We start from the raw sequence: 14,281 nt of genomic DNA on the forward strand, positions 1-14,281 counted from the left end.
TGGCTCATGGGGTGCATGAGCTGGAAAACACACCCACATGTGCACGACACCTCATAGGGTTCCCATGCAATACCCAGAGTTGTGGAAGAGAGGATGTGGTGGCTCGTGAGGTTCATGAGTCGGAAAATGCACCCACATGTGCACGACACCTCATAGGGTTCCCATGCAATATTCAGAGGTGTGGAAAACAGGATGTGATGGCTCATGGGGTGCATGAGCCGGAAAATGTACCCACATCTGCACGACACCTCATAGGGTTCCCATGCAATACCCAGAGGTGTGGAAGAGAGGATGTGGTGGCTCGTGGTGTGCATGAACCGGAAAATGTACCCACATCTGCACGACATCTCATAGGGTTAAAAATACCATTCTAGAAGCACAGTCCAGATGTATTCCACACATTAAGAAAGGTGGAAAGAAGGCAAACCTTTTACCGGCATGGTTAAAAGGGGAGGTGAAAGAAGCTATTTTAGCCAAAAGATCTTCATTCAAAAATTGGAAGAAGGATCCAACAGAAGAAAATAGGATAAAGCATAAACGTTGGCAAGTTAAATGTAAGACATTGATAAGACAGGCTAAGAGAGAATTTGAAAAGAAGTTGGCTGTAGAGGCAAAAACTCACAGTAAAACCTTTTTAAAATATATCCGAAGCAGAAAGCCTGTGAGTAAGTCAGCTGGACCATTAGATGATTAAATGATTTCTTTGCTTCGGTGTTTACTGAAGAGGATGTTGGGGAGGTGCCTGTAATGGAGAAGGTTTTCATGGGTAATGATTCAGATGGACTGAATCAAATCACGGTGAACCTAGAAGATGTGGTAGACCTGATTGACAAACTGAAGAGTAGTAAATCACCTGGACCAGATGGTATACACCCCAGAGTTCTGAAGGAACTAAAAAATGAAATTTCAAACCTATTAGTAAAAATTTGTAACCTGTCATTAAAATCATCCATTGTACCTGAAGACTAGAGGATAGCAAATATAACCCCAATATTTAAAAAGGGCTCCAGGGGTGATCCGGGAAACTACAGACCAGTTAGCCTGACTTCAGTGCCAGGAAAAATAGTGGAAAGTGTTCTAAACATCAAAATCACAGAACATATAGAAAGACATGGTTTAATGGAACAAAGTCAGCATGGCTTTACCCAAGGCAAGTCTTGCCTCACAAATCTGCTTCACTTTTTTGAAGGAGTTAATAAACATGTGGATAAAGGTGAACCGGTAGATGTAGTATACTTGGACTTTCAGAAGGCATTTGACAAAGTTCCTCATTAGAGGCTTCTAGGAAAAGTAAAAAGTCATGGGATAGGTGGCGATGTTCTTTCTTGGATTGCAAACTGGCTAAAAGACAGGAAACAGAGAGTAGGATTAATTGGACAATTTTCTCAGTGGAAGGGAGTGGACAGTGGAGTGCCTCAGGGATCTGTATTGGGACCCTTACTTTTCAATATATTTATAATTGATCTGGAAAGAAATACGACGAGTGAGAATCAAATTTGCAGATGACACAAAATTGTTCAGAGTAGTTAAATCTCAAGCAGATTGTGATAAATTGCAGGAAGACCTTGTGAGACTGGAAGATTGGGCATCCAAATGGCAGATGAAATTTAATGTGGATAAGTGCAAAGTGATGCATATAGGGAAAAATAACCCATGCTATAAGTACACAATGTTGGGTTCCATATTAGGTACTACAACCCAAGAAAGAGATCTAGGTGTCATAGTGGATAACACATTGAAATCGTCGGTGCAGTGTGCTGCGGCAGTCAAAAAAGCAAACAGAATGTTGGGAATTATTAGAAAGGGAATGGTGAATAAAACAGAAAATGTCATAATGCCTCTGTATCGCTCCATGGTGAGACCGCACCTTGAATACTGTGTATTTTCCTCCTTTCAGTTCAATGTAAGCCGGTATGATGTGCCTCACGAATGTCGGCAAAGAAAAGTCTATAAATAAAATAAATAAATAAATACTGTGTACAATTCTGGTCGCCGCATCTCAAAAAAGATATAATTGCGATGGAGAAGGTACAGAGAAGGGCTACCAAAATGATAAGGGGAATGGAACAGCTCCCCTATGAGGAAAGACTAAAGAGGTTAGGACGTTTCAGCTTGGGGAAGAGACGGCTGAGGGGGGATATGATAGAGATGTTTAAAATTATGAGAGGTCTAGAACGGGTAGATGTGAATCGGTTATTTACTCTTCCGGATAATAGAAAGACTAGGGGGCACTCCATGAAGTTAGCACGTGGCACATTTAAAACTAATCGGAGAAAGTTCTTTTTTACTCAACGCACAATTAAACTCTGGCATTTGTTGCCAGAGGATGTGGTTAGTGCAGTTAGTATAGCTGGGTTTAAAAAAGGATTGGATAAGTTCTTGGAGGAGAAGTCCATTACTTGCTCTTAAGTTCACTTAGAAAATAGCCACTGCCATTAGCAATGGTTACATGGAATAGACTTAGCTTCTGGGTACTTGCCAGGTTCTTATGGCCTGGATTGGCCACTGTTGGAAACAGGATGCTGGGCTTGATGGACCCTTGGTCTGACCCAGTATGGCATTTTCTTATGTTCTTATGAAAACCTCTTTGTGTGAAAGAGAGTATGTGTGTATGATTGAGAGCCTGAGTGTGTGAGAGAGATAGCATGAATGTAAATGTATGATTGAGAACCTGTACGTGTAAGTGAGAGGTCATGTGTATGTATGTTTAAGAGCCTGTGTGTATAAGTGAGAGAGAGAGCATGTGTGTCTGTGTGTGATTGAGAGCCTGTGTGTAAGTGAGAGAAGGAGAGAGAGCATGTGTGTAAGCATGTGAATGAGAGTCTGTATGTGTGAGAAAGAGATAGCATGTATGTGAGTAAAAGCCTGTGTGTGTGTGTGTGTGTGTGTGTGTGTGTGTGAAAAGACAGCATGTGTGTAAATGTGTGATTAACAGCCTATATAAGGGAGAGAGAAAAAACATGTGTATATGTGAGTGACTGAGAGCCAGTGTGAGAGAGAGAGGAGAAAGTTGCAAGCAAATCATCCCTCCTCTTGCTAATTCAAAACAATCTCAGGGCACCTGGATATCAAATGTTCCCAGGTATGCAAAGCAAAACATTTTTTTGTATCCTTATTATTTTTCATTACTGGGTCTTTGTGTCTGCTATTTTGAAATAGTTTATTGGTATCTAGAAATTTTTGATATGAGTTATAATTATTGGATATTTCATTCATCAGCTGTTTTGAAATAATCTGTTCTTTTTGTTGGTACAGTTTTACTGCTGATGATTTTATGTTTCTTGATTTGTTTTATAAGGATGTGTGATGTTTCTTTTTTCCTTTGTTGCACTGCATACAGAGACTCTGGCTTGTTGCAGTTTCCAGTTCAGTTTTTGTTTGCATGCTTCTAGTTATGCGTTTTGGTCTCTTTATTCTTTGTTAGGTGAGGGTCAGCACGTGATTCAGGTGAGGTTTCCTGCTGGCGTGTAGTTTCTGTGTAGGGCTCTGTAGCAGCCTGACTTGGTCCATTTTCCTAATAGGAGATGTATTGGTGTCTTAAGGCCTGGTGTAATATTTCCAGTGTTGCCTTTTCTTAGGTAAGGTGGTTACTGTTTAAGTGCTGGAAATTGGTGCTGTTTTGGTGTGGGATGTTTACTATTTTTGCAATTTCTGTTCAGACAGAATACGTATCTTTCCCTTGTGTCATTCTTAACAATAAAAATAATACTGGATCTTTATGTTGCGCTGGAGGTGGACCCTCGGCCTGGTGCAGGATTGGTATGGCCCTCTGGTCAGACCCAGAAAGCGCCTGCCACCAAGGGGCAGAGCACACGAGGAGACAGAGGCTCGCTGGAGCTTCACCAATAACAGTCTGAGGTTTCTGCAGGTTGAGCCCTTGGGTACCCGGACCGCCTGGACTTAGGTGGGCCTCCGGTGGTCTCCCAGAGAGGTATCAGAGAGGTGTGCCCACCACAAGCAAGGGTGCGTGGCTGATGCAGAGCGAGTGGACTAGACCAGAACCGGAAGCTCCGGAGAACTCGGGAGGTAACAGTTCAGAGAAGTCCTCCGGATTAGACAGGCAGCACCTGCAGGTCCAGCCACGTGGAAGCCGTGGTTGTTATGCAAGTGCGTAGGTCCGAAGGTCACCGGGGGCCGGAAGAGAGTGTCCGAGTGAAGCGCAAGGGTCAAAGCCAGAATATCAGTCCAAGAGAGATCAGCCAAAGCAGGGGTCAATACCAGAGTCAGTCCGTGCGTAGTCGTGGCAAGCGAGGGTCGATTCCAGGCGGCAGACAGAGGAATGGTCAGGCAGGCAGTGGTCAGTTCCAGGCGGCAGTGGTCAGTTCCAGGCGGGAGACAGAGGAATGGTCAGGCAGGCAGTGGTCAGTTCCAGGCGGCAGTGGTCAGTTCCAGGCAGCAGACAGAGGAATGGTCAGGCAGGCAGTGGTCAGTACCAAGAAGTCAGTCTGGATAGATTCTACCTGAGAAGGACACGGGAACAGGAGACACTTGGAACACGAAGGCAAACTCACTACACAAGCTGTGCCGACCCGATTGCCAAGGCAGGGGATCAGGGCTTTGAGCCCTGCCTTATATATGGAAGGCTGATGACGTCATCGGGGTGCGCCTCCCGAAGGTTTCCCGCGCTGGGCCCTTTAAGTATCGTGAGGTCGGCTGCGCGCGCGCCTAGGGGCGGAGCTGAGCCAGCTGAGGACGCGGAGCCCCGACGTGAGCTCCGCTGTGAGGCCTGTAGAGATGGGGACGCCGGGGGTTTGCGGCCGCGGGTAAGCCTGCGCTAGTGGATGGTAATGCCAGATGAGCACCCACGCGGCCGGGACGCACAACACTTTCTTTTTTTATTTCCGCCGTGAATTGTAATGAGCAGAGTGTCAGACATGTGAGCGTGGTCTGCCAGGTGAGTCATACATGTGAGAGTGTCAGACATGTGAGCGTGGTCTGCCAGGTGAGTCAGACTTGTGAGAGTGTGAGACATGTGAGCATGGTTTGCCAGGTGAGTCAGACATGTGAGAGTGTCAGACATGTGAGCGTGGTCTGCCAGGTGAGTCAGACATGTGAGAGTGTCAGACATGTGAGCGAGGTCTGCCAGGTGAGTCAGACATGTGAGAGTGTCAGACATGTGAGCGTGGTCTGCCAGGTGAGTCAGACTTGTGAGAGTGTCAGACATGTGAGCGTGGTCTGCCAGGTGAGTCAGACATGTGAGAGTGTCAGACATGTGAGCGAGGTCTGCCAGGTGAGTCAGACATGTGAGAGTGTCAGACATGTGAGCGTGGTCTGCCAGGTGAGTCAGACTTGTGAGAGTGTCAGACATGTGAGCGTGGTCTGCCAGGTGAGTCAGACATGTGAGAGTGTCAGACATGTGAGCGAGGTCTGCCAGGTGAGTCAGACATGTGAGAGTGTCAGACATGTGAGCGTGGTCTGCCAGGTGAGTCAGACTTGTGAGAGTGTCAGACATGTGAGCATGGTCTGCCAGGTGAGTCAGACGTGAGAGTGTCAGACATGTGAGCGTGGTCTGCCAGGTGAGTCAGGGTGGGAACAAGGTTGAGAAGCACTGCTTTACTGCACTAAGTTAACAGATAGAGCAGCGGGTAACTTATTAGAGAAGCCAGGGTTCAAATCCCAGAGCTCCTCCTCGTGACCCTGGGCAAGTCCTCTTACCCTCCCCATTGCTTCAGCCACAAAGTAGGGGGAGTGATTTTGAACAGGGTTCAGAAATGTAAGATGCTAGCACAGCAACATTCAAAAGCCCCGTTGCAAGCTTGCAAAGGCTTTTCAAAATCCCCCTCCAAAATTGTAAGCCCTCTGCTTTGAAGAGTCATTCATGGAAGGTGGAGCACAAAAGATTAATTATATCTTGTTATTATTTCTTTAATCGCTCTCAGGAGCTATCGCCAACTGCCAAATATTCAAAGCCTCCAGCAGCTTTTTTACATCTGTCCACTCCCCTCTCTCCTCCAGTCCCTGCCCGAGGAATGACTGATGAGTGATATTCAGCCGCCAAGGTGGATATTTAAGGACCGCCCTATTACTGCTGTGTGCCCCTGTGTCCCTGACGCTAGCACTGGGGTCTGTCACTTACCCATTTCTTTTCTCTTTAATTATAGAGAAGACTTCAGATGAAGTAAATAGAAAATAATGTGAGAAGCAGGAATGATTGGCATCTCTGACACCACATTGTGAAAAAGAGAACAGGTAATTCTTGGGAGGGAGGGGCTTCATCTACTGAAAAAGAATGGAGATGGATTTTTATTACCTTCAGAAAAAGAGGAATAAAATCTCTGGCCTCAGAGTGGGGTAAGGAACTGACTCCCCTCTCGTTAGCACACGTCCAGGGTATAAAGAGCATAGCGCATACAGCATGTCACGTGACTGGCGGACGACAGGGCTGGGCAATGAAACGCTGGCCCAGGGCATCTGATCAGGGCTTTTCCCACAAAGCCCAACGTTTCTAACATTTTCTTTCTTAATAAATGTTTTCACCATGGGGCCTCTCAGTTCACCTTATCTCACCCTTCTTAGGTGAGACATTAACACTAGGCAGGTTTTTTGATCAGATTCAAAATTTCTTTCATTTTTCATCAGCCATCGTGTGCATCAGAATTGGTGCATTGTTTTGTTCAAATCAAGTTATATCATTTTGCCTTGTTGATTTTTCAGCCAAGCGGGCCAGCATATCCCCATGATATGTGCGTACTCTGCCCGGGAAATGAGCACGGTGTTTCAGAGCATCCCCGCAGAGGCTGCTGCTCTCACCTGGAGCAGCTCTCCAAGAAAAGTACTGGCGTGGAAGGAGCAGCACTTAGCACCCAGAAGGGCCAGGGAGGCAGCCCATTGTCAGCAAAGGAGCACCAGTGACTGCCAAAAGTCTAAGACCTGGGGAAGGGAAGAGTCTGGCTGTTGCCATAAATCCCCCAAAGCATTCCTGCAGACAGGCCAGCTCTTTGCATCAATCTCAGGCATCGCAACAGACAGATCTGCTCACACCTCCTGCATCCCATGCAGCTTTCAAAGAGAAACTGTGAAAAAGGATCCAAGCAGTGTTGGATCATAGGACTGCAAGCACCAGTGCATTGGCATCTACATCACCAGTAGCCTTGCAAACTGAGATCCAAACTCTGCTGGAAACTCTTCTGGCGTCTGGCCGAAGGGCTCCGATGCTGAATCCCAGGAAGGCATCAGCATCAATGACTTCTGTCCCAGTGTCAATTTCCAGTGCATTGGGTGGGGTGGGGAAGCTTCCCCAAGGTACAGAGTTCATCAGGGTCTAAGACACCAACAGGCAAGGGATACCCTTAGAGAGGCCTTGTGTAATGTTTGGCTGACGCTGTGCACACGTCATTTGTTGGCCCCGAACAGGAAATGCCCTCTGGTGCCAGGTGCATAGGGTGACTGCTGAAGTTGGTGATGCACCAGAAACTTTGCTGCTGCCCGGTGCCCTACAACACAGCCCACCCTCCATTACCTTGTGAGCACTACTTCCTTCAGTGCAAAAAGCCTATCAAATTTATGTTCACAGCAACCCAACTCTTAGAGGGAAAATTAGCAAATCCAGCCCTTAAAATAACTGCCTAATCTACTAACAGCAGTTACAATAAATATGTGAATGAAACAATATTTTCTGCAAGAACATTCAAAACCATTTTCTGCATGCAAATCAAATTAATAAAGAGCAAACTTCTGTGTAAAGTATAAATGAGGGAGAGGGGACTATAATGCCGTGAAAGCCAGTGATAAGTACCATCATTTTCACAGCAAGAATTCAAGTTCCACAAGAAATGGACCTCTAAAATACAGACAAACTCTCACTAAATGCAAAATAGAAACCTGCCAACAAAATCTGTACTGGAAACCACAAGCCCGACTGTGTTATGCAGTAACAATGGAAAAATATTCCTCACAAAACATCAAGAGATATAAAACATCATTCATAATATTAAAACCATGCTAATAAAAAGAATAAATGTCAAAACAGCCAACGAACATCCAATAATTTAAAAAAAACTTGCATAAATTTGGTCCAATATTTACCAAACACCAATAAAATATTTCAAAACATCTGATGAATAAAACATCCAATAATTAAAAAATGTTCGAATATTTCTCAAAAACAAACAAAAAAATATTTCAAAACAATAGAAACATCAAATTAAACCCAATAATTAAAACTAATAAGGATTACAAAATCTTCTGCTCTCCGTACCCGGGATCTTCTGATTTCCACTCACCCTGAGATTATCGTAGATTGTGGAAGGTAGTGCCACACAAACTATCTCCTCTCTCATTCATACACACACACACACACACACACACACACACATACAAAACATTCATTCTTTCACACACTCCCTCTCTCATGCGCATGCCAATGCTCTCACACGCACTTCCTCTCTCTTACACACATTCCCTCTCTCTCACACACATTGGGACAGTAACTTTTAAACAGCCACATGGACGCAAGTATACCGGCTCATGCCAATGGACGTCGCCATGTTATAACATACGCGCATATATGTGTGCATGGTGTAAAATAAGCTGTACACACATACATGTGTGCACAACTTTATATAGACATGCACATGTGCACGCAAATGCCGCTACCGTGTAAGTGGAGGGATTTTAGTAGATGCGCACCGACCTATTTACCAGTTTCCCCAGTTCATTCCCAGTTTGCCCAAGTAAAGGATAGGACTTCCTAAGCTCCCTAGTTAACTAGCCTACATTTATCCATAAAATCCCATTTCAGGGCTTACACACCTTGCGGTAGGGGACCCCGTAAATACTTACGCACAGATTTCATTGAGAAATCTAGGAACACCCATGCCCCACTCCTTTTTTGCAAAATATTTTTGTGTACGTACTGGCAGAAATGTACCTACTCGCATAGCTTTTAAAATCTGCGCAGCACACACTGGCCCAACTTCTGTGCGTATCTCCTGACTTTGGCGTGCATGGAGCTTTTAAAATTCATCTGTATGTGCGAGTGTGTAAATGTGCTGTGAGAGGCTGTGTGTGACACACCAGGCCCTAGAACACTAATACACCACCTACTGGGCAAACAGAACAAACCAGACTGCTGCAAATCCCTACAGAGAAACTACACACTAGTCAAAATACTGCACTTCTGTCACACATGCACATCACAGATAGACCCTTATCTAATACAGAATAAGAGACTACAAATTAGAAACTGGAACATACAGGCAAAACTGAAATGGAAAGCCAGGAAAACCAGACTCTGTGAATTCTGGAATACTAAACAAAAAGCAAAATGCAAATATATAATAAATACACATTCCCAAAGATGGCATATTCCAATCACTGAAAGGCAAAATAATTTATTTTGCCTTTGTTGTCTGATCTTATTTTTCTAAACAGTCAGTCCCAGTCTCTTTTTTTCCCCTTACCTGTCTTTTTCTTATTCCTTTTTCATGGTCTCTTTTATTCTGTTTCTTCTCTCTCCTCCTGTCTTCTTTCCTTCCTCCTTCATACAAAGACACAGGCGCTCTCTCACATGAGTGCTCTCACACACAAACTGTCCATCATACAGGATCCCACTCTTGCATGCTCTCGCTCATATGCAGGCTCTTACTCTCATAATCTCTTACACACAGGCTTCCATTCTCACAAACACACACACACACAGGCTCTCGCTCTTACATGCTCTCTCACACACACATACCACAGGCACTCTCATGCAGCTTCCTACTCCCATACATACATACACACACAGACTTTCACTCTTACATGCGCTCACATGCAGGCTGCTATTTTCTCATACACACTCAGGCTCTCACTCTCATATACTGTCTCTCACATGCAGGTTCCTATTCCCCCTCAGATACACACAGGCTCTCACTTTTACATGTTCTCTCTCACAGCTTCATATTCCCACACAAACACACAGGCTTTCACATGCAGACTTCCATTCCAATACATACATGTATACACACAGGCTCTCATTCTCACATACAGGCTGCACTATCAGACACAGGCTCCTACTCTCACGTGCTCTCTCACACATGCAGACTCCCACTTCCACACACCCATACACTCCTTCACACATACACAGGCTTTCACGCCCACATGTTCTCTCTCTCACATACACATACAGACTCTCACATACATATGCTCTCTCTCTCTCACCCCCCCCCCAAGCAGGCTCCCATTCACATACACACACACACACACACAGACACACCTACACCCAGGCAGACAGGCTACCATTCACACACACACACACACATTCTCACACCCAGATATAGAAACATAGAAACATAGAAACATAGAAATGACGGCAGAAGAAGACCGAATGGCCCATCCAGTCTGCCCAGCAAGCCTCACACATTTTTTCTCTCATTCTTATCTGTTACTCTTAGCTCCTTGTTCTATTCCCCTTCCACCCCCACCATTAATGTAGAGAGCAGTGATGGAGCTGCATGCAAGTGAAATATCTAGCTTGATTAGTTAGGGGTAGTAGGGGCAGTAACCGCCGCGATAAGCAAGCTACACCCATGCTTATTTGTTTTACCTAGACTATGTTGTACAGCTCTTGTTGGTTTTTTTTTTTTTTTTTTTTTTTTCTTCTCCCCTGCTGTAGAAGCAGAGAGCCATGCTGGATATGCATTGAAAGTGAAGTATCAGGCACATTTGGTTGGGGTAGTAACCGCCGTAACAAGCCAGCTACTCCTCGCTTTGTGATTGCGAATCCTTTTTTTTCTTCACCCCTGTCGTTGAAGCTATGCAGGATATGCGTGAAGCATCAGGGTTTGTTTTTTTTTTTTTTTTTCCCCCTGCCCTTGAAGCAGAGAGCTATGCTGGAAATGCGTGATGTATCAGTCTTTCTCCCATGCCGATGCAGGAGAGAACCATGCTGGATATGCATGGAAAGTGAAGTATCAGGCACATTTGGTTTGGGGTAGTAACTGCCGTAACAAGCCAGCTACTCCCCGCGTTTTGAGTGCGAACCCTTTTTCTTCTCCTTTGCCGTTGTAGCAGAGAGCTCTGCTGGATGTGTGAAGTATCAGTTATTCTTCTCCCCTGTCATTGAAGCAGAGAGCTATGCTGTATATGCATTGAAAGTGAAGTATCAGGCATATTTGGTTTGGGGTAGTAACCGCCGTAACAAGCCAGCTACTCCCCTCTTTATGAGTGCAAATCCTTTTTTCCATTACCTCTTGCTGTTGAAGCTTAGAGCGATGTAGGAGTCACAGTAAGCATGTGTATGTTTATTTAGTAAGGGTATTGTGTCAATAGCCATCATTCTGGCGAGTCACCCACTCTTCATTGGCGGCCTCTTGACTTTATGGATCCGCAGTGTTTATCCCACGCCCCTTTGAAGTCTTTCACAGTTCTGGTCTTCACCACTTCCTCCGGAAGGGCATTCCAGGCATCCACCACCCTCTCCGTGAAGAAATACTTCCTGACATTGGTTCTGAATCTTCCTCCCTGGAGCCTCAAATCGTGACCCCTGGTTCTGCTGATTATTTTCCTACGGAAGAGGTTTGTCGTTGTTTTTGGATCATTAAAACCTTTCAAGTATCTGAAAGTCTGTATCATATCACCTCTGCTCCTCCTCTCCTCCAGGGTGTACATATTTAGATTCTTCAATCTCTCCTCGTACGTCATCCTATGAAGATCCTCCACCTTCCTGGTCGCCCTTCTCTGTACCGCTTCCATCTTGTCTTTGTCTTTTTGTAGATACGGTCTCCAGAACTGAACACAGTACTCCAGGTGAGGCCTCACCAAGGACCTGTACAAGGGAATAATCACTTCCCTTTTCTTACTCGATATTCCTCTCTCTATGCAGCCCAGCATTCTTCTGGCTTTTGCTATCGCCTTGTCGCATTGTTTCGCTGTCTTCACATCATTAGACACTATCACCCCAAGGTCCCTCTCCTGCTCCGTGCTCATCAGCCTTTCCCCCCCCATCGAGTACAGTTCATTCGGATTTCCACTCCCCATATGCATGACTTTGCACTTCTTGGCATTGAATCTCAGCTGCCATATCTTCGACCACTCTTCCAGTTTCCTTAGATCCCGTCTCATTCTCTCCACTCCTTCCGGCGTGTCCACTCTGTTGCAGATCTTAGTGTCATCCGCAAAAAGACAAACCTTACCTTCTATCCCGTCTGCAATGTCGCTCACAAAGATATTGAACAGGACCGGTCCCAACACCGATCCTTGCGGCACACCACTTAAAACCGCTCTCTCTTCAGAGAAGGCTCCATTTACCATCACACATTGTTTTCTGTCCGTCAACCAATTTGCAATCCAGGTCACCACATCGGCACTCACTCCCAAGCTTCTCGTTTTATTCACCAGTCTCCTGTGCGGAACCGTATCAAAAGCTTTGCTGAAATCCAAGTAGATGACATCTAGTGCTCTTCCTTGATCCAATTCCTTGGTTACCCAGTCAAAAAAGTCAATCAAATTTGTCTGACAGGATCTTCCCCTGGTGAATCCATGCTGCCTCTGGTCCATCAATTCTCCAGACTGTAGATAGTTGACTATTCTCTCTTTCAGCAGTGACTCCATTACTTTTCCCACCACCGAAGTGAGGCTAACCGGTCTGTAGTTGCCTGCCTCTTCCCTGTTCCCACTCTTGTGAAGCGGGACCACCACCGCTCTTCTCCAATCACTCGGCACCACTCCCGTTTCTAGGGATCTATTGAACAGGTCACACAGCGGACCCGCCAGAACATCTCTGAGCTCCCTCAATATCCTTGGATGAATCCCATCAGGCCCCATGGCTTTGTCCACTTTCAGGTTCTTTAGTTCTTCCCACACATTTTCTACTGTAAAAGGATTTTCATCTATTCCCCTTCCCTCCAGTTTCTTGTTGTTTAGAGATGGTCCTTCTCCAGGGTCTTCTTTAGTGAACACAGAGCTGAAGTATTCGTTTAATATTTCTGCCATTTCTTCGTCTCTCTCTACACATTGATCATTACCACCTTTCAATTTCACTATACCACTTTGGACCTTTCTCTTTTCGCTGATGTATCTGAAAAATGTTTTGTCACCATTTTTTATCTCCTTGGCAATCCTCTCTTCCGCTTGACTCTTTGCCAACTTGATTAATTTCTTTGTCTCCCTTAGTTGATACAAATATTCTTCTTTGTGCTCCTCCCTTTGGGATCCTTTATATTTCTTGAATGCTGTTCTTTTAGCTTTAATTTTGTCAGCCACCTCCATTGAGAACCAGATAGGTTTCAGTTTTCTTTTGCTTTTCTTTACATTTCTAACATATAGAGCAGTTGCCTTGGTGATTGCTCCTTTTAGATTGGTCCACTGCTGATCCACATCTCTCTCGTTCTCCCATCCTTTAAGTTCTTCCTCCAGGTAGTTCCCCATTTCCTCAAAGTCTGTGTTTTTGAACTGTAAAACTCGGGTCTTTGTGGTTCTTTTCCCTATTCTTTTAGTGATATTAAACCATACCGTTTGATGATCACTGCTGCTGAGGTGGGCGCCCACCTGGACATCTGAGACATTATCTGCATTAGTGAGCACTAAGTCGAGTATAGCTCCTTCTCTCGTGGGTTCCAACACCATTTGTTTGAACAAAGATACTTGCATGGCATCCACTATCGCTCTACTATTTTTAGTTTCTGCAGATGGGATTTTCCAGTCTACATCTGGCATATTAAAGTCACCCACGATCACCACTTCTCCCTTCTTACCTATCTTATGGATGTCTTTAACCAGATCTCTGTCCAGCTCTTCCTTTTGGTTTGGAGGCCTGTAAACCACTCCAATATAAATGGATGCTCCGTCATCGTTTTTTAGGTCGACCCATAGAGCTTCTTCAATACCCCAACTTCCTTGTAGCTCAGTTGCTTGGATGTTGTTTCTGACATAAAGAGCCACACCTCCCCCTTTTCTATCCTCTCTGTCCTTCCTTAACAAGTTGTAGCCTGGTATTGTTGTATCCCATTCATGAGATTCTGTGAACCATGTTTCTGTGATAGCAACAATGTCCAATTCTGCCTCAGCCATTAGGGCCTGCAGATCTGGGATTTTATTTCCCAAACTATGAGCATTTGTGGTCATAGCCTTCCAGGTACTCTCTTTACGGTTATTGCATTTCCTGGACTCCTTGTGAGATATTTGTTGAGATTTGTTATTCACTTCACTATTTCTTTTTGCGGTAGTGCCACTGTTGACAGAGTTTTCCATCTCAATTAGATTTTTTTTTTGCTTATGGATCTTTAAATACTGCATGCATTGTGTTTTCTCTCTCTTTTCTGGTAATACTGCAATGCTTTTCTCAAGAACTTCTTCAGTTTTT

The 14,281-nt window shown here is 44.8% G+C and overlaps 1 protein-coding gene across 2 annotated transcripts in view; it reads left to right on the plus strand.

Moving 5' to 3' along the window:
- FNDC11 (fibronectin type III domain containing 11) overlaps window positions 1-14,281 on the plus strand; it is a 91,836-nt gene that overhangs the window by 28,219 nt on the left and 49,336 nt on the right. Inside the window, exon 1 of one of the 2 annotated variants that reach the window (XM_029612892.1) lies at window positions 6,103-6,189. The exons of the other annotated variant lie outside the window; for it this stretch is intronic. The gene's annotated coding sequence lies outside the window, so the exon portion shown is untranslated. Of the gene's footprint in view, window positions 1-6,102; window positions 6,190-14,281 lie in introns of those variants that run through there. 2 annotated transcript variants of the gene reach the window in all.

The sequence above is a fragment of the Rhinatrema bivittatum genome, chromosome 8 (assembly GCF_901001135.1).
Source record: "Rhinatrema bivittatum chromosome 8, aRhiBiv1.1, whole genome shotgun sequence".
In the NCBI taxonomy this organism is placed as follows: domain Eukaryota; kingdom Metazoa; phylum Chordata; class Amphibia; order Gymnophiona; family Rhinatrematidae; genus Rhinatrema; species Rhinatrema bivittatum.